General features: G+C 48.2%; 1 long non-coding RNA gene across 4 annotated transcripts; it reads left to right on the top strand.

Annotated features, from left to right (window-relative positions):
- Nucleotides 1–477: 477 nt before the first annotated feature.
- On the top strand, nucleotides 478–21,307 carry LOC125180454 (uncharacterized). Of its 4 annotated transcripts, none has more exons than XR_010825340.1 (4): nucleotides 478–3,175; nucleotides 5,840–7,984; nucleotides 8,919–10,788; nucleotides 20,311–21,307. It is a non-coding gene; the product is annotated as an uncharacterized lncRNA (long non-coding RNA). The 4 variants fall into 4 exon arrangements; XR_010825341.1 differs by lacking the exons at nucleotides 8,919–10,788; nucleotides 20,311–21,307 and having other exon boundaries at nucleotides 5,840–6,471; nucleotides 6,774–6,859; nucleotides 7,126–8,901; XR_010825339.1 differs by lacking the exon at nucleotides 20,311–21,307 and having other exon boundaries at nucleotides 1,843–3,175; nucleotides 8,919–10,980.
- The last annotated feature ends 11 nt before the right edge of the window (nucleotides 21,308–21,318 follow it).

Below are 21,318 nucleotides of genomic sequence, written 5' to 3'. Positions count from 1 at the left end.
CAGGGAGATGCACAGGTACAGCCACGTGGGACGGTCACCACTAACATCAGCTGGATGCTTGTGCAGTGGGACCTCGGTTCTGTGGCAGAACGATCTCATCGGGACAGGTACGCACCTGGTGTTTTGTTAGCTGCTGCAACTGGTTTTATAGTTAACTGGTGATTTTGTTATACTCCGTATGCTCCTGTTTGAAAGCGTGAGAGGATGCCTGGCCTGTACCAAAGAGATTCATTCTTGGAAGCGCTTTTAACCTGCAGTCAGCTGTGGACAGCCTCCAGGTGCAGCCCCAGCAATCCCCAGGGAGCTTGCACAGTGCCGGCAGCAGCAGGGCTGAAATGGGGCAAATGCAGGATCAACCCCTAGCTTGGGCAGCTCCCCGACAGCCCTAACAATAGGTTCCTACTCATGTGTAGATCTTCAAAATAAATAAACACACATACAAACTTTCTTTTTTTTTAAATCCCATTGTCCCTCAAAGTGCTTCTTATTTTGACCTCTGGCTTTTGCTCTCCTAAGACGTAGGCCTGTTGCTCTCTGATCTGGTACAAATGGATCTGGGTCCAGCCACATTTTAGGGTCAGACACTTACAAACTTTAGAGTTATCACAGGCGCAAATTAATTTCAGCCTGGCCAAAATACAATTAAAAGTGTATAAAGGTAATTAAAAGGGCTCACGTGCAGGTGGAGCAGGGGCCGTGGGGATGCCGTTACCAGTGCCCGAGTGGGTGTGCACGCTGCAGCATCATTAGAGCCACTGCAGCCTTCCCCTGCCTTGCCTGGGTTTTCGGATGCCCGGTGCGGGTGTGATGGCCTCCCAGAATCCTGTGAAAGCAGAGGGGCTCCTTGAAATAGACTATTTAAAAATGGAAACAATGGAAACAAAGCTCATAGCAACCTGCTGAGGCAGTTCTCAAAGCTGACAAACAGTGTAGGCGTGTTGCAGCCTCCTTTTTCCATGAATGAAATCTGTTGGCAGGTACAGGACTGCTGGAAAGAGCAGGGATGTGACAGCAAGAAAAAGACTCAAATGCTTTATTTTAATCAATGGCTGAAATATCTCCTTTGCAGTCCTCTCTCTGGCCCTGGTCCTCCTTTTTGGTCCCGATGGCACTGCAGGCACTGCGGGCAGTGGTCTGCCGCAGCTCCATCCTCTGCCCCTGGCTGGGGAGCAGAATGGGGCCACAAGCTCCGAGAGGTGAGAGCCACAGGGGAGGCTCGGTGCAATGGGAGGGCCCTGGCCACACCAGCTTATGCAGGGGAGCAGCTGGTGAAGCACAAATACATCACTTGTACAGGCTCAGAGTCCTTCCTCTGAACACTTGGGCCTTAAAGCACTGGCTGGAGGGAAGTGGAGCATGTTGTTCTGCTAAAATGTGCACGATGAGATGTTGCAATAAGGGTGGTTGGACAGACCCCCGGCAGGAGGGACAGCTGAGAGGCTGATATCCCTTCCATGGCGGCACCCTGGTTGCCAGGGATGCATTCACGTTCACGCACATTATTTGGTAATTATGCTTAGTAGACCATAGGGGACAGTTAGAAAAGCTTAAACATGTGGCAGCTTCCACGACATCATCACCGTAAGCACCAGCAAGGCTGGGATTGCAGCCCTGGGAAGAGTTAGCGCAGAGCAGTCGCAAGCAGCCTCCCCAGGGCAGAGAGCCGAGAGGTAGCAAAGAAGAGGGTCCCATCCTGCGGCAGGGGAAGCTTTGTGCTGAGGGTGATCCTGCAGGCCTGCCTTTTCTCTCAGGTTTTCAGAGGACTGGAGCGCTGGCAGCCGGTGCCGGCAGGTGGGTGGCACTGGCAGGTCCCCGCAGAGCGGGCAGCTCCTGCTGTGCCTCAGCGCACCTCGCGGGGAGGCCTGTGGGCGTGCTGCGAGGCCCACGGCCGGGCAGGGAGCAGCAGCCGGCCTGCGCTCGGGCATCCCGAGCTCCTGCTGCAGGAAGGCTTTGTCCCCTGCTCCAGCTGCCGTGGGCAGCGACCGTGTCCCCGTTCCTTCAAAATGGCGCCTGCGTTGTGCTGACACAGTGACTGGCACAGCCTGGGAGGTTTTGTGACCTCTGCCTAGGGCCCGTCGTCAGCCCGGTCGCTAATCGGGCACCCGGGGCAGAACGGTCACTAACTGAGGGGGGATCCTGTGACTGGTGCGGGCTGGAGCTAGCAGGGAGCAGGAGGAAGGGCCGTGGGACGTGGTGCTACACCAGCTGTATGGGATGAGCGTGAAGAGTTCATGCTGCTGACTGGAGGGTGCTTATTTCCATGTTTAGTTTGGGAAGGGAAGGGGGAAGGTAGGCAGCGTGCGGCTGCTGGCTTGGGCTTTGGTTTGCTGGTGCAGCCAGAGGGGTCTGAGGGGAGCTCGGCGAGGGTGCGTGTGGCTGGAGGGGCTCTGAGACGTCAGTGATGAGGCTGCCTCTGAGCATCCCGGTGTGGAGAACCGAGCACATTTTGCTGATCGTTACAGGTGAGTGTAAAGCAATGGGGCAAGGTCCTTATTTTTTAATGTTAGCTGTGTTTATTATGAATATTGCGTACCAAATGATCTTTACTTCATTGTTTGGGGAATTGAGAGTCGTAACAGCACATGATGAAACATTGCACAGACGAGCTTTGCGGATTGCGTTTTCCAAGGCACACCAGAGCGCTTTGTTGGATGGCTGCCCCGTGAATTGCTGTCGCCAGGGCTGTGTCTCGTGGTGGCTGGCTGGGGGAAGGACCTCTGGCTGCTACCCTGCGTAAGGGAGTGTTCCCTGCGCAGAGCTGTGTGTGCAAAATAGAGATTCACATCACTTACAAGTATGCTTCAAATAGCAACTCAGAATTGCCTTGGAAACCATTTCAGAGCCTGAAATTGCTGATGTGGGGTGGATTATTCTAGAGAAAAAGTGAAAAGAGAAGTTACGATATCTTAGATATTTGTGGAGTTTTCTCCTCACTTCTCTGGGTAGCTGGGTATGCTTGTCCTTCTGTCTGAACTATTAGTGATTTGTGACCTGCAAGCTTTGCATTTATAAAAGGTGGCAAAGGGAAAATTCTCTCAGTACTGATGTGAGTGTTGCTGGCAGGGTAAGACTGAAGATCCTGAAGGTTTTAGGCTTTCTTCTATGTGGTCTGCTGATGTCACCACAAAATTCAAATGCAGAAAGTAATGTCATCTCTCAAGGAACATATGAGAGGGTGAGTAAAACCTCTCCAGTTTCATCCCAGCCATTCTGCACACTCTATAAGCATTTCTGTGTCTGTTTCCTCACTGCTGTCTGTATGTCCTATTAACGTCCTCAGTCATTCAAAATGCCTTCAGTTTCGGAAAACTAAGCCAGTCTTGTCTGTAGACCCCCTCCTCCTGAGCCCTGCTGACTTTTGAAGGCCTCAGTTTTTCCATCTATCCCCCAGTATCAGCTATTTTTGAGCTGCAGTCCACTTGAATTAAACCCAGAAATGTCTCCCTCCACCCCTAATAAACCAAGAAAGCTCTTTGCTCCCTTGAGTGCATCTGCACGCTTCTGGGCATCTAACTTCTACTGCAAGCAGCTTCTGCTGAACGTGCAGCGCCTGCACGGAGCTTCCTTTGAATGCCGCCTCCTGTGAGGGGTGAGGTGAGAAAATGACAGCTCAGATGCTCTTCCTACAGTTACAGGTCAGCATCCAGGGTGCTAGACCTAATAATGGCAGCGCTTTTCTTTACAGCTTGGGAAGGTTCAAGGAATAGCCTTTGAGTCTGAAATGAGCAAATTCTCATTTGCGGACTTAAAGGTGGACTCAATAGCTATCAAAGGATGTGATAAACAGAATGAAGGCTTCTGCACGATTCTTTGTCCTGAGACAAGGTCCAGAGGCCCAACTGTAGACTAAGGTGTCCCTGCACTAAGCAGTGTACAGATTACAGCAACAACGGTGGCTGCAGGAGGAACATGAGTGGTACCTAAAGGTGTGTTAAATACACCCATTACAGCCTGCCTACAGGACCAACAGGGTAACTGAGGGGGAGAGAGGCTTTTGCAAATTACTATAAACTGAGGCCCAATCTACAAGGGATTATCTGAAGAGAAATGACAAAGCAGAATGACACCAAAAGCATTCATCGAATAAGTGTGTCTATTGTTTGACAAGAAAAGATGCAGGCTTGGACCTTGCAAAAGCCAGCCTCACTTCTCTCCATCCTCTCTCTGCATTTCAGTTCCTGCCAGGGCTACTTAGGGACAGTTCCTCCTCCTATGCTGCACGTTTAACTGTTTTTTTTTTTTTGTATTATTGTTCATGTTTGTAAAAGCGTATAAAGAGACCTGCAGGAGATGCTTTGCTAGATGCGCTGAGAGTAAATTCATCTTTTCATTTTTTCTTGTCTCATTTCACGGGTTGTATATCATGAATCTTACAATTTTTCCAGTAAAGTGCATCCCTGGAGTTGGGGTCAAGGTGTTTTTTTCTGCTCTTCTCAGTATCTTTGGTACTTGGTGAGCGTTGGCTGTGAAGGCTCTTGTGGAGTGTGAATTTCTTTGAGCATCATATGAAAAGTATAATGGAGACTTCTGCATGGGCAAAAGGAGGGAGGGAGAAGAAATTAAAATTTTTATAAAGAAACTTTGAAGAAATAAAACATTATTCCTGGGTTCCTTGTTGAAACCTGTGCAGAGTCCCCAAAAATGGTAGATGATGAAGGCTTCCCAAGGATGCTGTTATCACCGTGCGGCTTTGTGCCGGACTCTGAGAGGCTCCTGGCCTCCTGGTGTGTGCAAAGCGGCAGTACACGGTAGGTGCTCAGTGTGGCTTTGTCTGTGCAGTGGCAATGTCCCTGTCCCCGATGTGGCCACCGCCACCGTGAGGGGCAGCTGCAGCGCGCGGTGCTGCCGGCAGACTGCTCGCCAGAGAGCAGAGCTGTTGGCAGCGGGGGCTGCACGTGTTACACCAGCCTGGTAGGTGTCAGAACAAGCCTGAGGCGAGCACTGATGATCTTTCACATGCAGAAAAGCCTCTGTGGGCCAGAGCCTGGTGCTAAGGCCTGTCGGCACTGTTCAGTCCATACAGCTCTTATTTGCTGTCTACCACCTTTGTTTTAGATTTATTTCCAGCAGAGAATCTATTTGTTCAGGTGCTTGGTTCAGGTTTCCCCCATGTCTCTGCATATCATGGTGTCACCCACTGAGACTATTTTGATTTTTAAATTCTTGGCAGGTTCACCTCTGCCTCTGTGCTAAGGCAGTGGCTTGCACAGATGCCAGCTCACCAAGATGCTGCCCTACAGCCTTTCATTAGGTGTGAGCTGTTTTATATTCTGGAATAATTTACAACCATATATTTTGCTAAGAGGCTTCAGCTATGCCCTTGTAGAAGGGGAAAGTGCCCTTATTTAGGTTAATGCAGAGCTCCCACCACATTGCACGGACAGTGTGATGCTGCAGATGTGAGAGCTGGGATCTAGCAGCCGCAGTCTGTGCTGCTGCGTGGAGACCTGGGGTTAATGCTCGTGCTGTCGGTGCGAAGCGCAGGCTGCCTGATGTGGCTTCTCAGCTGTGGGCTGCCTGGTCCAGACCCTGCCATGGCGGGTGCTCAGGAATGAGCCTTTTGAACCAGTCTTTTGGTTGCGGGCTTGGCTGGTCCGGAGACAGCTGTGAAATGAAGCCTGCTGAGGTTTGCGTTGCTTCCTCTTCACCCGAGAGGAACGCAGTGCATTTGCTTGCTAAGACTGCCCTCTCCCGAGGCAGCAGCCTGGAGGCAGCGCTTAAAAACATTAAACTGGGTTCAAATCATCTCCTGATGATCAGCGCTCTCATTTTTGTCACTGCTTTTGTCTGATAATGGTTTGTTTTGTTTCATAATAGTTTCTTTTCATTTTGTCTGCAGCAATATTGACGTAAGCATGGAAGCCACAATAAGAAACAACATCCTGTCTGAGTTAAAAAACAACAACAACAACAAAAAAAACTCAAGGCACAGCTCATTTCTGATTATGTTCCCTAGAACCACATGAGAGAGAGAAAATGAGAGCTTTTCTCACTCGGCTCCTCCAGGTGTAGGCAGGGAGCGTGCATTTTGTGAGGCTCTTTTACAAAGCCGCTCTGCTGAAGCAGAGCAGAACCACGTTTTTCTCTTCCTGGCCACGAGTGGAGATGTCGGCTCTCCAGGGCTGCAGCAAATGGCTCCCTGCAGGAGCAGGGAGTGAACAGTAGCTTCATTACCCCTTCAAGCCTTCTGAGCAGCGTGCACTATCCTTCCGTGACCCATCTCCGCAGGAGGAGATCAGCTGCTCGGTTCTGCAGTGCTAACGAATAATGGCATCTCTGAAACGATGTGTGACAGCACGGGGGGATTCTGCCACCTCTGAAGGGAAAAGCAATCCAGACCTGTTTTTTCCCTGACTTATGCTTAGATCGCTGCGCCTGGAATGGAATAACTTTCTCTTGTGTTTCAGACAGCTAAAATACTTTCAAGTTGCTTTTCCATTGGATGTCGGAGATTGCTGCACCATATAAGTTGTAAGTAATGCTCCTGAGATACAGAGATGGTCTGTATCTCAAGACGTGTGCAGTTTGTAAAGTATTTTATTTTTGGAGAAGCTATGTTGATTGGGAGTTGAGCCTGCTCTTTTAAATTGGACTGAGCCGTTCTTAAAAAAATATCTCATATATACCAAGCAGACTTGTTCTGACACCTCATTAAGTTAATTTAGGTGGTTTAATACAGTTCGGCAGCAGCTTAAAATCATGGTCTTCCATCTGATCTGATACATTGATTATACTGGTGTTTTGTTTGTAAACCTCTTTCTGTTTCTGTGCAGCTGTAATTGCATTTGAGAAAGGGAAAATTATATATGTGCCCAAACCACCCAAAGTGCATAATTGCTCCATTGAAATACCTCTAGAGGTAAGTGCAAGCTGCATATCATTTCTGAGACTGAAGTTTCTCAACTCTTTTCCTGGTGGTTTCTGGGCTGTTTTAGAGCTTCTTCCTCCTGCAACACAAATCAGAAACAACTGTCAGAAACATTGCTGTGTGGTTCAGCTGCCAGGATCCCCTCAGATTCATGGAGAATGGCTCTGCTGCTCTTACTGGCCTCATTTCCTCATTGAGATCTATGTAATTATGGGCTTTCTCCAATAGTAAATGTGTGGTACCATCTTTGTTTTCAGACAATATGAGGCCAGCAATGGGAAGAGGATTCCCCTTCCATCTCTGCCAGCCAGCCCTGAGGTGATGCTGGCAACGAATGGCACAACCGAAACCACTGGGGAGAAAACATTTACCAGTATTCTCTTCCGAGTGGTCTCTGGGAGACCCAAGACCATCCCTTTCACTCATGATACAGTGAGTGCTGCGACTGCATGGACTGCTTGGCTTTTTGTTGTGTGGCTCTTGCCACAGGATTTTGGACCAGTGCAGAAAGCTGCTCCTGAGTACCTGCTTCTGCTGCTTTTATTGGACCAGCAGCATTCCGATGCTCATTGCTTCTTCATTAAATTTGTGTTTTCAGGCACTAAATTATTTGCATAAAATCTCTGATTTTCTGGCGTTGCGGCTTTGAACACCTGTGCAGCTGCTGCAGAGTTCAGGGAGTGTATTGCAAAGCTATCTGTTCTAATTTAGGTTTCTATATATTCCTCAATTGCCTTGAAAGGGCCTGGAAGCAGCTGCTGAAAAGCCATAGAAAACCTGATTGAGGAAGAAAAACAGACTTGGTTGTGTAATAAACACACAGACTCCTTCCAGGCCACTGATAAGAACAAAAAGCACTGCAAGGGGAGGTTGGTTGGGTACTGGTGGGATGTTGTGGCGGTCCTGTTACCAGCATCGGTGAGGAAAGCTCCACGTGGCTGTAGGAAGCAGTGTCTCCCCACCCAGCCCCTCAGAGAGGGGGCAGACTGTGTGCAAATCTTTAATCTTGGTCTCTGAGACAACTTGGCGTTGACAGCTGACGTTTGGTTTTATGTCAAACAGCTCACAGAGGCTCACACTGCAGAGATGGCCCTCAACGATGCCGCTGTGTCTGAGGTGAGCCCGGCTGAAATCCATGGGGGTCATTTCCCTGCTGCATCCCAAACCTCATTGTTTAACCTACTGCCAAGCAGACCTCGCTTCCCCCAGCACCAGTTTCTCTGGGGCTGGCACAGGGGACAAACCAGTGGCAATGCCACGTGATGCCCAGACAGCTTCCACACCAGTTCCTGCTAGCATGGCAGTGGTGTGCAAAACCTTCCAGCAGAGATCCGCTTCCTATTCGATGACAAAGCGTAGGATTTCAGCAATATATTCTTTTGATTTTCTTGTAAAGTCATTTCTGTTTTTTCAGATCAAACTTCAAGAACCCTTGAGAGCTTTTGTTCTGGAAGTTATAATAAATGAAATCAATTCTAAGTCCACAGGGATGTTTTCTTCCGTGATGTCTTGTTAGTCAAATCCAAAGTATATGAGCCAAGAGTAGTGTGTGTGTGTTTTTTTTCCCCCCTCCTTTCTGTTTGATTTGTTTATTTTTTTGTTTGTTTGTTTGTTTTTCCCTCTGGAGCAATTTAAGAGTCTGTTCTTTCCTGAATCAATTGCATATTCTACATGTGTTAATTCATAAAAGGCAAGCTGGGTCTTAGGAATCTTGTATATAAACAACCACGAGCTTGGGTCTTAGACTACGCTGTTTATATGCTAAAGCAATGTGTATATATATTGTACAAAGCTGTAGGTGTCTGGGGGACTGAACAGTAAAATCCAAAAGTCCTAATGCGTGTTTCTGCATACACCTGACTTAGGTTTGTTTATCTCCAGATGCACGCACCAAATCCATCTGTTCCTTCACATCGTAATAAAATAATTATACTAAAAATCAAGCAAAGGCTGCATGTTGTCACTGGAGAAGTTTTCCTGTGTTGTAAATGAACTTAATCTTTCGCAAATACAAAATAAATTTGTTAAATATCTGTGCTGAACCTTTCAGGTGCTTCTTTTTGCTCCTCATCCTGGTTCTGGGCAAAACTCCATGAGGAGACTGGGCGGGCCAAGGGCGCTGCGATCTCTGTGTGTGTTTTATTCAGCTTGCCCAAAGCTGGAAAAATCGCAGTACTGAGGATGCCAGGGCTGGCACCCCGCGCAGGTGAGCCCCCTGGGATACATGGCAAGTCTCTCCCACTGGCACCTTCCCCTTCCCTACCGCCTGTGAGCGTGCAGAGGCTTTTCTGAACACCTTGCCTTTTAGGATACCTTTCCGGGGTAAATTGTGCAGAACCAAATACCTCTGAGGAGGGTCTCCTGTCCCTAAGCTGCTGCTGGCCCATTGCGTTTGCTGCCAGCAGGATTTGTGGGCAGGTGCCGCTGTCCTCAGACACGTCCTGCGTTGCAGCCAGGCTGTGCCTCCGGGGAGCCTCTCCTGGCTGATTTTGCCTCTGCACAGTGCGTGTGCTCTGGCATGAGCTCTGCCACTTGTGCTAGGACCTAGAATTAAATGGGACCTCACCCCTGCAAGGCTAGAAACAGTGTTTTAGAAATGCTCATTCCTCAAGGCTTTAAATCAAATTCTGGGTAGACATAGTTGTGGCGATTTAAGGCTTTCTGCCTTCTCTGGCAGCATTTGGGGTGCATCAGGACACGACGGATCCGGCTGGTCGTGCTCCGGCGCAGCCAGCTGCCCAGGCTAGACCAGCACCAGCCAGACTCAGAAGTGTTTACTTGCATTTACGTGGGTCTTGAAAGGTTTCTTAAATTCCGTGAAGTTAATACAATGGAAAATGGATTTTTTCTGCCCACCTAAGCAAGCCTGTAGTGATTAATGCTGTAAAGTAAAAACAACAGCAACAAATTCAGTTTTACAACGTGCTGTGGATTCCAGGTCTATGAGGAATGCTTGCTTTGTAAAAGAATTTTTTCCTCCTCCCAGTGCTCTTTCAAAAATATTTTATTTCCGTAAAATCCCCTTGTCTCCGTAAGCTGCGTGTTGATACTAATAGGATGCATAGCTTCATAATTCTTTGTCTCTTCTTGCATTGGTATAAGGCTAAGCCCTATCACAGAGCAGATGTTTTACTAGCAAAGACACTTAGCAGAAGAGAGGGTTCACCCTTTGTTTGCAAAATTAGTTGAGAATTTTTCATCTCTTCGTCTCCTAGTCCTGCATTGTGTGCCATAACTACCGCACAAAAAAGAAAATGTGATGTACGGAATGAGTTGCTTGCTGTTGTGTCTCTGATGCTGAACAGAAGAGAGGCCATCATGAATATATTTTAATTCATGTGATTATTTATTCTAAATCTTTGATTATTTTAATTGGGGGGCCTGGAGGGGGAGATCCTGCATCTGCATATGAGTTACAGATAACAAAATATGGAGGATCTAAACAGTCTCTGTGTTAAAAAAAAAAAAAAAAAAAAAAAAGCATACTACTTAGTGCTGCTTTTCCAAATTGGTATCTTCTTTGGTTATGTGCTTTGGGAAAGTCTGGAACGTTAATTATTGCTCTTGCTTTCTGTTGATTGCTGGGAACAGATGCCTACCCTTTGCCAGCACTTTCCTTGTGGTCTTTTTTCCCAGTAGCAGGTTCATAGCTGCAACACCTCCCTGTCCATCTTGCTGGGTGGGAAGGAAGAATCTCAGCCTGGCCCACTCTGCGCCGACCCCGTGGCTCTCTGGCTCGTGGTCTGTGCTCGGCATGGATCCTGGCTGGGATGCTTGACCCAGCGCGACGGGAGTCAGCTTTCAGGATCTCATCCCGTGTCCCCGGGGCTAAATGCACGACTAAAGGTTTTCTTTGAATGAGAGATTTCAGAGGCTCTGCTCCCAGCCACAGCAAAGCACACTGCTACTTGGAAATAAAGGTACATTGTGAGTCAGGATATTCTTCCTGCTCGTGAAGCTATCCAGAAACTGCAGATACGGATTATATGACTTGAATGCTATGCTATTTATGATGTGTGTTCAGTCACCTAAATCACATTGGCACTGTTTGAGCTTTGCCTGGATAATTGATTCAAATGTAAATTGAATGAATAAATCCTTTACTGCTAAAATATGTTCCCTTTTTATCTTGATTCTTTTTCTTCTTTCTGTTGAATGGCATAGAAAATAGGTAGTTATAATCTCATAAATAGATTTTTGACTACTTTTCTAGGAGGGCAGGTAAAATGAGGTCTGTATGATCTATTTTGAAATGCTTTACTCTTTTGTTTATTGAATTGCTAACCTGCTTATAACTTGGCATCTGTACTTGTGGTCAATAATCTGCTTGTGCAATGTTTGCGCCGCTCTTCAATGGCAAGGCCAGGTGGTTATTTATTTCTCTCGGTGCATATTAGTCAAGGGCAAAGTATCAGAGAAATCTCTTTATTTTAGCCATGGAGTGGAATATTGTTGTGAAATGTGTGCCCTGTTGGCATCAAAGGTTTATTTGGTTTGGGAATCTACACAGAGGGACTTGAACTGGCATCACGACAAGCCTTTGTGAGTGTTTTATGAAAGTTTTAAGCTATTTTTTCTGTAAGGCTTCACTGATGTTGCGTTAAAGACAGGGCTAACGTTAACTACAAGCCAACAAAAGAATGTCGTTTAAGCTTCTCTCCCAGCCTGGTTATATTTAATCAGCAGTTCCACAGATGGTAATTTTTGGAGCCAGTGTCTTTTCAATGAAGTCCAGTGCGCCCCTCACTCTCTTATCCCCAGCATTTCAATGATGGCATTTCTACTCCCAGATCAAACATTTAGCTAGAGAGCAGAACCAGGCGCTTGGCATTCCTTGGGCTATAAATATTTGGGCATTTTTTTCATGTCTCAGGGCAGGAATCCCAGTGCTGCGCAGCATCCCCGTGCCCAGCTGGGCACTTGCTGCCTTGTCGGGGTTTCGCTCTGCACTTGTCAGCTCTTCGCTTTGCTCTGGTCCCCATGGCAGGTATTAAAAGGATTAAAATGCCCAGGACGGATCATCTCTGCCCGTACAAGACTCGCTTCCTACTGACAGCTATCACTTGCAGGCCCTTCAGAGGAAGGTACCAGCGCTCTGCAGCTCAGGTGGAAAAGCCCCCCGCCTGCCCTCGCCTTTCTGGGCTTGGGAAGCCTCTGGGAGCAGGAGCCTGGTGCGGAGGTGGAGCCCATCGCACTACCCTTGAAACGTGTTGCCAGTCACTGTGTGCTTCTGTCCTCTGTGTCTGTGTAACTGTCCAGGCCGCTTTTGAATCTAATTAGCTTCTTGGCTTTGGAGATGTCCTTTGGCAGAGTATCCCATATTTGAATCACCCATGTGGAAACGCATTTCCTCCTGCCAATTCTCCAAAAGCCAAAAATCCCTGCTTTAGCTGTTTATGCCGCAATCCTGTTTGCTGGAGGTGTTCTGTTTGTCATTTCTTTTTCTGAATTTTACTTCCGTCTCTGCCTCTCTTTCTCCTTTCCCACTCCCCGTGGTGCCAGACGCTGTTTGCTCTGGGGGAACTGGTACAGCAGCCCAGCGTACTGGGGGTGAGATGGCCCCATCCCGTGTGACCGTGCTGGTGGGAGAGCTGCAGCTACCGCTTCCAAAAGCAGAGCAAGGTTCATTGGCGCCCTCCACCCTGTCCTTGCCTTCCATGCACCGGTGTACTGGAGGCCTTGGAACCCCCACTATTCCCTTGGCTTCTTGCTGGACTGAAAAGGACTGATTTGCTTCCGCGTTTGTATAACAGAGGCTTGTTTGTGTGTCTTGTACCATCACAGCCAGATGTTGAGTATCAATATTTATAGGCTTTGCTATACAGCTTCTTGTGTGTATGTTTATGGGGGAAAAAAAATGCAGATAAAATGGTTCATGCCCAAACTTGCCACTGTCCAGAAACTGAATTTCTCTCTTCCTATCTCTGCACTGAGCCATTTATGAATAGGAGATTTTGTGACTGGCTTCAGAGCCTGGCTCTGGCTATTTAGAAAACATCCATTCAATAAATCATATGGGGAGCAGCTGCCGCTCTCTGCTGAGCCAAGACATATCAGATAAAATATTGCTCATTTATTTGGTTTGGTAGAAATAAAGTTGCTGTAGTGGAACATCATTACAGGCTGTTCTTAATTCACCTCAGGGCTATTTCTAATAGCAGCACACAATTCTCCTGTGATAGTGTGAGTGAATGAGATGGGTGTTTTGATGTCAAGCTGAATGTAAGGAAGGTTTTAGGAATCAAAGCTTTGAAAAAGAAATAACTACTGTTTGTGCTCTGATACTGGAAGAGGTCCCTGTTTTATTATTAACACTATAGCTATTGAAAGTCCTGACACTTGCTCCTCGGAGATTTGAAGCAATTCAATCCATGAAATACCGTTTCGGCTCAGCCTTTTACGAGTCACTCTGTGTTGGTAAAGCCGAAGGTGGCCCTGATAGCTAATGGAGACACCCAGGGCTGGCATTAAGTTAATAATGCCTGATTTTCAGCTGTGTGGCAACCAGAAAGCCTGCTTCTGCCCAGCTCTTGGGTTACAGCTGCCAGCTGCTTTCACCCAAGCAAAATGGTTTATGAAAGGCTGTCCAAAACATTTGAATTTAGGCTCACTGCTTTGCATAAATGTCATCAGCATAATATTCAGCAACGGGGCCATGGTGTCTGCAGACGTGTTGCCCACTGATCTGACAAGATGCTAGAGGCTGTTACTTAAAAAACCTACAAGTGAAGGGGTAGGAAGATAAAGGGGAGTGTTGCAATGTAGGATTTTGTGCACATTTTCTTTGACAAGGAACAGGCATCTAATCAGGATCCTGCTTTTCTCCTTGGAAAATTGGTCTTCAAAATGTCTTGTCTTGTCTCCCCTTTGCGTCATTGCTTGGCTAAAACAAGTGAGGATTGTGTGGATCTGAAGACATTACCATATCGCAGGCAAGACAGACAACTGCTGTGATTTTGTTTGTGTTAGATCTTTAAATGTCCAATCACCTGTGTGAGACAGTGGCATTTTATGCTCATTTTGGGTGTGCTGTGCTGCGGCAGAGAGCCATGTATTCTGCTTTTCCACAGAGGCGTTTCTTTGCCCTTGCTTGTCTTAATTATTCTCTATAAAATAGAGGTAACTGGCGGAAAACGTATGGTTGCTCCAGCTGACGGAAAAGCAGCTCGCGTTGCTGAGAGCGATAAAGCTCACAATGCAACAGAAGCGCCTGGATTCCTCAGTGCTGAATTGCATTTTCGTTGACAAAACAGATGCTCTTTGTTGGAGCTGAGGTACAGGCACTGCCCTCGCTGCTGGCATGATTTAGTGGAGGCAGTGCTGTGACCCTGAAGTCCTGCGTATTTAATCACGAGCCTCTTAAGCGTTGGCTCTGAAGGGCGCAGTGGTGCAGGCACGCAGAGAACTCAGGGCGAGTGACAAGATGCTTGTGGTTCCTGGGCAGAAATGAGCAGCAGGCGAAAATGATTTATAATTTGCTGGTCTTATCAGAGTCTGAGCATGAACAGCATTGCTATGTTTTCCATGCAGCAATACTGCTGATGGCTGTGGTCATATTAAACATGCTCCCTCTCCTGACAGCCCAGATAGCCTCTACTTAACAATAACTTCTGCTGAAAAAGAAAAAAGTGTATCCTGAAATAGCAAAGATCAGGGAGCAGAGCTCTCCTGCTAACTGCTACAGATGACCTTGATTCTGTGTGTGAGGGCTGCGAAGTATCATAATTCAATGAGAGTATTTATTCTGAGCGATGCTGCACAAGCTGAAAGAATCTCAGGACCTCATTTTTGTTTGAATAATTTTATATGGCAAATAGGGGAGTCAGATTTTTTTTTTATTCAGACACTCCACTCCAAGTGAACCTCCAGAGTGCTCATCTCCTGTACATAAAAGTTTCCCAAAATACTGGTGATGAGGCTGTTTAGTTCAGCTCTATTTCCGTGCTATCGGTGACTTTGTTAAGCAGAAGTTCCCTGCAGACGGCTGTTGCTTTGATGCTAGTTGGTGTACGGCACATTAAAAAATCCTTAACTTGGTTTCTAAAGTCTCACTAAAAACCCTACTGGGACTTTGATGTTGAGAAGATTCCACTCAAAGTACCCAAACTCTCTGAAGCTCACCCGGCCTTATCTCGGAGGCAGACCAGCAAGTGGTTGCCTCAGGCAATAAAATACCAGTGGCAGCAAAAACGTACAGTGATTATTTATGGTCTGAGCATCTGCAGTCAGGAGAGGCTGCTGGAAATTACCAGAGCCTGGCGATGCCTTGAAGAATCCAGTTCTTTGTTTTGGAGACAATATTAACTGCTGCGTGTTGTGGTTCAGCCATTTCATTATCTAGTCCAGCTGAAATGTCTCAGCGGAGCACTGTGCAATTTCACGCACAAATTCCAGTCGTAAGCTTTGGTGCCCCCGAAGTTTAAAAAGGGTCTCTTTTGCTAAATGACAGCATGCTAAAAGCAACTGAGGAACCCTATTTAGGTTTTAATTAGACAGCAGCAAGCTTTTAACCACGGCACCTTTTTTGCTGCCGTGCGGCTGAGTAACGCGGAGCCGCCACTCGGTGCCGCGGGGCCGCTCGCGTGCAGCCGGCAGGATGCGGCTGCACGTCCCTGCAGGTAGGTGTGCAGCGCCCCGGCTGTGGGGCTCGTTAGTGGCTGGTGTTATTGCACCAGTCTGTGCTGCTCCAGCATTACCCACGTCTTGCTGTTACTATGAGAGTGAGTGAAATTGGCCTGGAACCATTTTTTATTTTTTTTTAAACTTCACTCAACAGTGTGAAATATGAAGGCCTGGTGTGTGCCTCGCTCCCATGTGCTGTATTTATTTTCTAGGGCGATACTTAGTTCTTTGCAATGTCAGATACTGCATCAAATTATTTTTCAGAGTTAAGGGCAAATTAAATGTTCTCTTTTTTTTTTTTTTTTTTTTTGCCTATATTGCATTTTTGTGCACAGGAATCAATTTGACCCTACTGTGAGTTGTTTTAAGAGCTCTATCTTGTGCGTGCCTTTGAAATAATTTTCTGCATACCACTGCCAACCGCCTCCCACCCAGTTCCAGCTCTCACAGGGTGAACGCAAGGGCCTTGGGCTCCCCGCCGCGGCTCCACGCTGAGCCCCCACACTTTCTGCTCCCGAAGGGCTGGTGGGGAGGTTGCTCACAAGTGGCCCATGGGGGTCCCTGCCCCGGGTCCCCCCCCCCGGCAGCCGCTCCCCGCTGCCAGCCCCGCTGAGGGTTCGAGCCTGGCCTCGAGCTGCTCCCCCCTGCCCTGTGCCGGTGTTTTAAGCAGCCCCCAGGGGAGACTGTGGGGCCAGGACCGCTTGCCACCGTGCCTCTGCGACATGTGGCAGCATGGGCCCCAGTCCTGGGTCACCGCCAGGCTCTGACCAGTGCAAGCATCGTGGGGCGAGGAAATTTTCTCATTTCCCTTCACTTGGTTCCTGTCCTAGGAACTGGGGTCCTCACCCCTTGTTTGCATCAGCATTGCTGCGTGGTTTGCAGCGGACACCATGGTAAGACGTGGCTGAGATCTGTAACATCTCCCCAGAGCATGGGAGCTGGGCAGGGTGCTCTGAGCTACACTTGTAGGTGTGAGCTGGGTGCTCTGGGCTACCCGTACCGCTCGTGGCTGTGGGCTGGGATGCTGAGCCACAGCGGGCAGAGGCGGGAAGGCGCCTGGCCCCGTCCTGCACCTCCCCAGCGTGTTCCGGACTCTCACAGAATGGTTTGGGTTGGAAGGGACCTTAAAGACCATCTAATTCCAACCCCCTGCCATGGGCAGGCACCCCTCCCACCAGACCAGGTTGCTCAAAGCCCCATCCGGCCTGGCCTTGGGCACTGCCAGGGCTGGGGCACCCCCAGCTCCTCTGGGCAGCCTGCGCCAGCCTCAGCACCCCCTGAGTGAAGAATTCCCTCCTCTGCGCCTCCGTGTTGCCTCCTTTCAGCCCTCAGCAGGTGTTGTGAGGCTTCTGCCCTGGGACAGGACCCACGAACCAAGTGACACTGCCCAGACCGTGGAAGGAAATAGCATGCAAATTCGACCTCAGCCTTCCTCAGGTAATTAACTCATTAGCAAGGCTCAGCACCAGGATTGTTTAACATGAACTGTCTTTCCTGTTTCAGCAGCTTCTTTACAGCAGTTGCAATCTCCCTAGAAATAGGCATTTATTTACATAACACCGACTCCAAACACTTGATTAATGGTAGGGGCTGTAATTTATCCCCAGAGGAATGTCTGGACAAAGTGTGGTGCTAATTCTGCCAACTGTGCTGAAGATGTGTCCAAAACCACCATGTCAAGTCTCTATTAAAAGCTGAGAATAAGACAGAAAGCCTGAAATCTTTACTTACAGAAGATATGTGTGTGTAATATAAGGCTGCTGCTAATTCTTCCCTGGGATTAATAGAGACCATCAAGGACAAATTCACTCAATATTGCTTTTCTTTTTGTAAACTGAAGCTTCCCCAAACCTGAGGCGAGATAGAAACATGACTTTGTGTCTGTGGTGCTCTCTTTCAGTCAAATGGAAATAGCTGTCTTTATTTAAAAAGTCTCTTGGCACCACAGTGCTGACACTTTCTGAGAGAATGGAATGGACAGAAATCCATTTTCCAGGCTGGAAGGAAAGCAAAAAATAAATTAGAAGAATGAAGAGTGAGGAGGAATTGAGGTGTCCTCAGTGCTCGCAGCGTGAGTGATTGGAAGTGATGGTGGGAAGGCAGGTAAGCGTTCGTTTGTTTAAAATATAGGACTAGATTTGACTTTAAGGCGCGCTGCGTCACTGAGAAAGCCATGCTGCAGTGCTGCTGCTGCGGCCCGTGGGCGCAGGCAGCTCCCGTGTGTGCCCTCTGCTGGGCAGCCCTGCCCGTGGCCACGCTCGTCCTGCGTGGGGCTGGCTGGAAAAGGGTGCGCGGCAGAAGCCTGCGGATGCCAGCCCTGAGGACATCGAGATGTGAGATGTCCACCCGGAAAGGTGCTGGGAGCAGCGCGTAGGCTTTAACGTGGTCTCCTCTGGTGACGGACACTGCCAAAATCTTGCAAGACTTGGTGAAACAAGGCCAGCCGTGGCTGGTGTCAGTAGCTGGGGAGGGCTCAGCTGGGGAGGGCGCTGCCCGGCGCAGCAGCCAGGATCTGCAGTGTGGCTGCGCTCAGGGCCTCTTCACGGACTTTTCTCCCTGCTGAGGCTCAATTTGCCCCACCGGTCCTTCGGGAGGTGCTGCTGTCAGCAAGGCACCGTGGGGCTCTGATGCCTCGTTAGGACCTGAATGTGTGGCTGCAAAGCTGCCCAAAACGCTCTGCCCCCGTCAGTGTGCTGCAGCTCGTCGCGTAGCACCTGGCTAGTGAAGGTTGTCCCTTTTTGGTGGCTGATAATGTTCAGCCTATTTTCCTTTGGTTCATATTTTGGAAGAAGAAAGTTTCCTGTCTATAAAATTCCCGGAGACATTGTTTTGATGTTATCTCATCTCGGTGTTTTTGCCGTGTGCCCTGCTGCTCGTGCTCAGCCTCATGGGTGCACCCAGACATCGGTGCTGCTGCTCTCGCTCCTGGCACGCAGCTCCCAGAGCTGCTTCCTATCAGGCTCCCTCTTGTTTCTCTTGCCGTGCTCTCTGCGTGGTCCTTCCCCGGGATTGTTTCTGTTTCTCGAGTTCCATATGTAGGAAACTGCATGGGTGAGTGATCAGACACGAGTGGGTCTGGAAAGGATGCTTCTGACGTCTGCCCACGCACGATGTGCCGCAAGCCCCCCGTGCGGGCACTGAGCAGGGGATCGCTGCCTGTCCTGGGTCAGCGCGAGCCCGGGATTGATCTGGCAAGGCTCAGTGCCGTTGTGAAGAGTGATTGGTATTAATTAGGCTGCTCCGCTCCTGTGGAGTGCCGACAATGGGAGCTGCTAAACCAAGTGTGAATCTGGCTGCGGGGCTCTGGCAGTCCTGGGCTGGAGTCCCGTCCCCTGACTGGAGGCGCCCGATTCCCTCTGCTCTTACCAGGTCTCTCCAGCTCCCTTCCAGGAGTTTTCAGTTCCTGTTCTGCCAGATCTCATTGCTAGAAATTAGCTTTTGAGCCTGGCTTTAGGAGGATCAGTTCATCTCAAACCGAGCAAGAAAACAGATGAGTTTAAAAAGACAGAAGAAGTCCTGTCATCCAGAATGTTTCGCTAACACAGCTGTCCATCCCATGCATTACACCGCATTGGGGAGCTCACAGAAAGGTCGTCTCCTGCTGTTCCTCTGAGCAATTTCATAAATAGGATTGGGGAAAAAAAAAAATCCACTGTGCAAGGCTGCTTGCAGTGAGGCAGAGTGAATAAAGCATCAAATAACATTTCTGCATGAGTTCATTTCCTGGTTTCTGGACTGAACTGCCACTGACTGTTGCACTGGCCAAGGTGGCAGGCCTGCTGCAGTGCAAATCCTGCAGGATTGCCATCACTGTCGTATTCCCCTGTAAAAGTGAAAGGTGGGGAGAACGATTCACATAGGTGAACGTCAGTGATTCTGAAACCAGGCTGGAAATTCACAGCCTGGGTGCAGTCAGTGTTTAAAACTTTTTTTTTTTTTTTTCCCTGTTCCTTTCCCAGACTTTGTTCTAGCAGCCTAATTCAGTTTGTTTGCTGTGTCATTTTCCTACCTTAGTGCTTTCTTCCTTTCTGCAGCGCTGTTCTCTTTATCTGGCTGCTTTATTTTGTTGACATCAGAGAAGTTATTTTCCATTGACATTTGAACTGAGCGGTTTCATTAATGCTCAGAGCATCCATTTGGAAGCAACCACTCACTGGGAAGTGTCCCTGCAAGAGAAAAGGTTGAACATTTGTTCAAGGCAGCTCTATCATGGGGTGTAACTCTTGTAACCAGATTTAGTTTTTTCACCTCAAGAGACAGGACTCATTTTATGTGTATTCTTAATAAGGGCTTTCTATTTGCCTGTTAAAGGAGTTTTATGGGCTGAGGTCACTCTTTCTTTTTATTCACCACATAACAATAAAGAAAGTTTGTGTTCCTGTAGCCTGTAAACCTCTAGAATGTATCAAAAACACCACTTTGTCATAAAAATGTGGTGATGTTTTTCAAACAGTGGTGGAAAAAATCTTTTTTTTTTTTTTTTATGTTGCTCAACATTTTTATTTTAAGATGTGTTTGCAGTTCCCTCCATTTCTCCTTAAGCATTTGTGGTTCTTAATGCTAGAGAAAACAATATCAGCAAATTTAATCACATTTAATAAAAAATATTGGTTTAATATTACTCTGATGAAATACCTGCTGCTGTTTAAGCTGCTGCCTCTGAGCTGCACACTTGGGGCAGTCCTGAATGCCGGAGGCTGCCCATCTTTCCATTTTGGATGTTAGATTTTCCATAAGTTACCCAACATTTGTGTTGTGATAATCTCTTTTAGCATTTCTTGCAATGCTTCATTTTAATATATATTCCCTTGTCACTGCAGAACTGAACTCAGCCTTCCTGTAAGTGATGTCTAAATCACTGCTGCAAGGAAAGAATGAAATATAGGTGAGTGAGAGAGAAGCACAGGATGTGACTGAACAAGAAAAACTTGCACAGCAAGAAGGAATATCAGCGGCTGCTATAAAACGTACTGCTTCACTTACAGCTTATGCTCGCTGCTGGTGCTACAGTGTGTGTGTGTCAGACAGGAGGGCAGATGTCTGCCTCTTGCCGTAGCAATAACTGCAGATTGCCTGGTTTGTGCACGCGGTCACGTTACACATGTGCAGCGGTTCGGGTGCCCGCGGCACACGCAGCCGTGTGTCGGAGCCGTTTGGACACCCGCAGCGGGCCCTGCTCAGCACCTGCCTGCCAGCACCGCCGTGGCCTCGTGCACGATTCACTCTGGGTGTTTGCGGTGACCACCCCGCCTTGGAAGCCTGAATGAGGCTCTTCGAAAAGGAACAAAACCCACAAAAGCACCGATAGTTGTCCCAGGCAGTAGAAGCACGTTAGAGCAAGCAGCGAAGTTGGCCGTAACGTCAGCACGCGTCTGTTCCTGCGCCAGCCTTGTGTGCGAGCCCAAGCCGCTCGCCTGCCGTGTGTGCCAGGTGATGCTATCTGCCGCCTTTGTTCCGCCGTCCCCGGGCCGTCCCGCAGCCCCTCGCTGCCTGGGCCGTGTCTGGTTGTGCCCGCCGTGCACAGCCGAGCAGAGCCGAGCCGAACAAAGCGCCCCGATAAGATCTTCCCGGGCCTGCACAATGGAAACTCCCGCGGTGCCCAGCCCAGGCCCATCTCCTGCAGGCCGAAGCTTTGCTTTGAAATGCACGTTTCTGCTGCTCTCAGCTCCTTCAGCAAGCATAAGAGTTACTTATTCAAAATGATATTTATTGTTGGCTTTATACATTTCAATACAACTTTATTTTTTACAGCCAATTCATGTCACTCTTTACAGAAGCAATTGAAATCAATTTGAAGCTTGGTCTTAACAAAGCCGATATTTATCAGG

This window comes from Anser cygnoides, chromosome 16, assembly GCF_040182565.1.
Source record: "Anser cygnoides isolate HZ-2024a breed goose chromosome 16, Taihu_goose_T2T_genome, whole genome shotgun sequence".
Lineage (NCBI taxonomy): Eukaryota > Metazoa > Chordata > Aves > Anseriformes > Anatidae > Anser > Anser cygnoides.
This window is presented reverse-complemented; position numbering and strand designations above follow the sequence as displayed.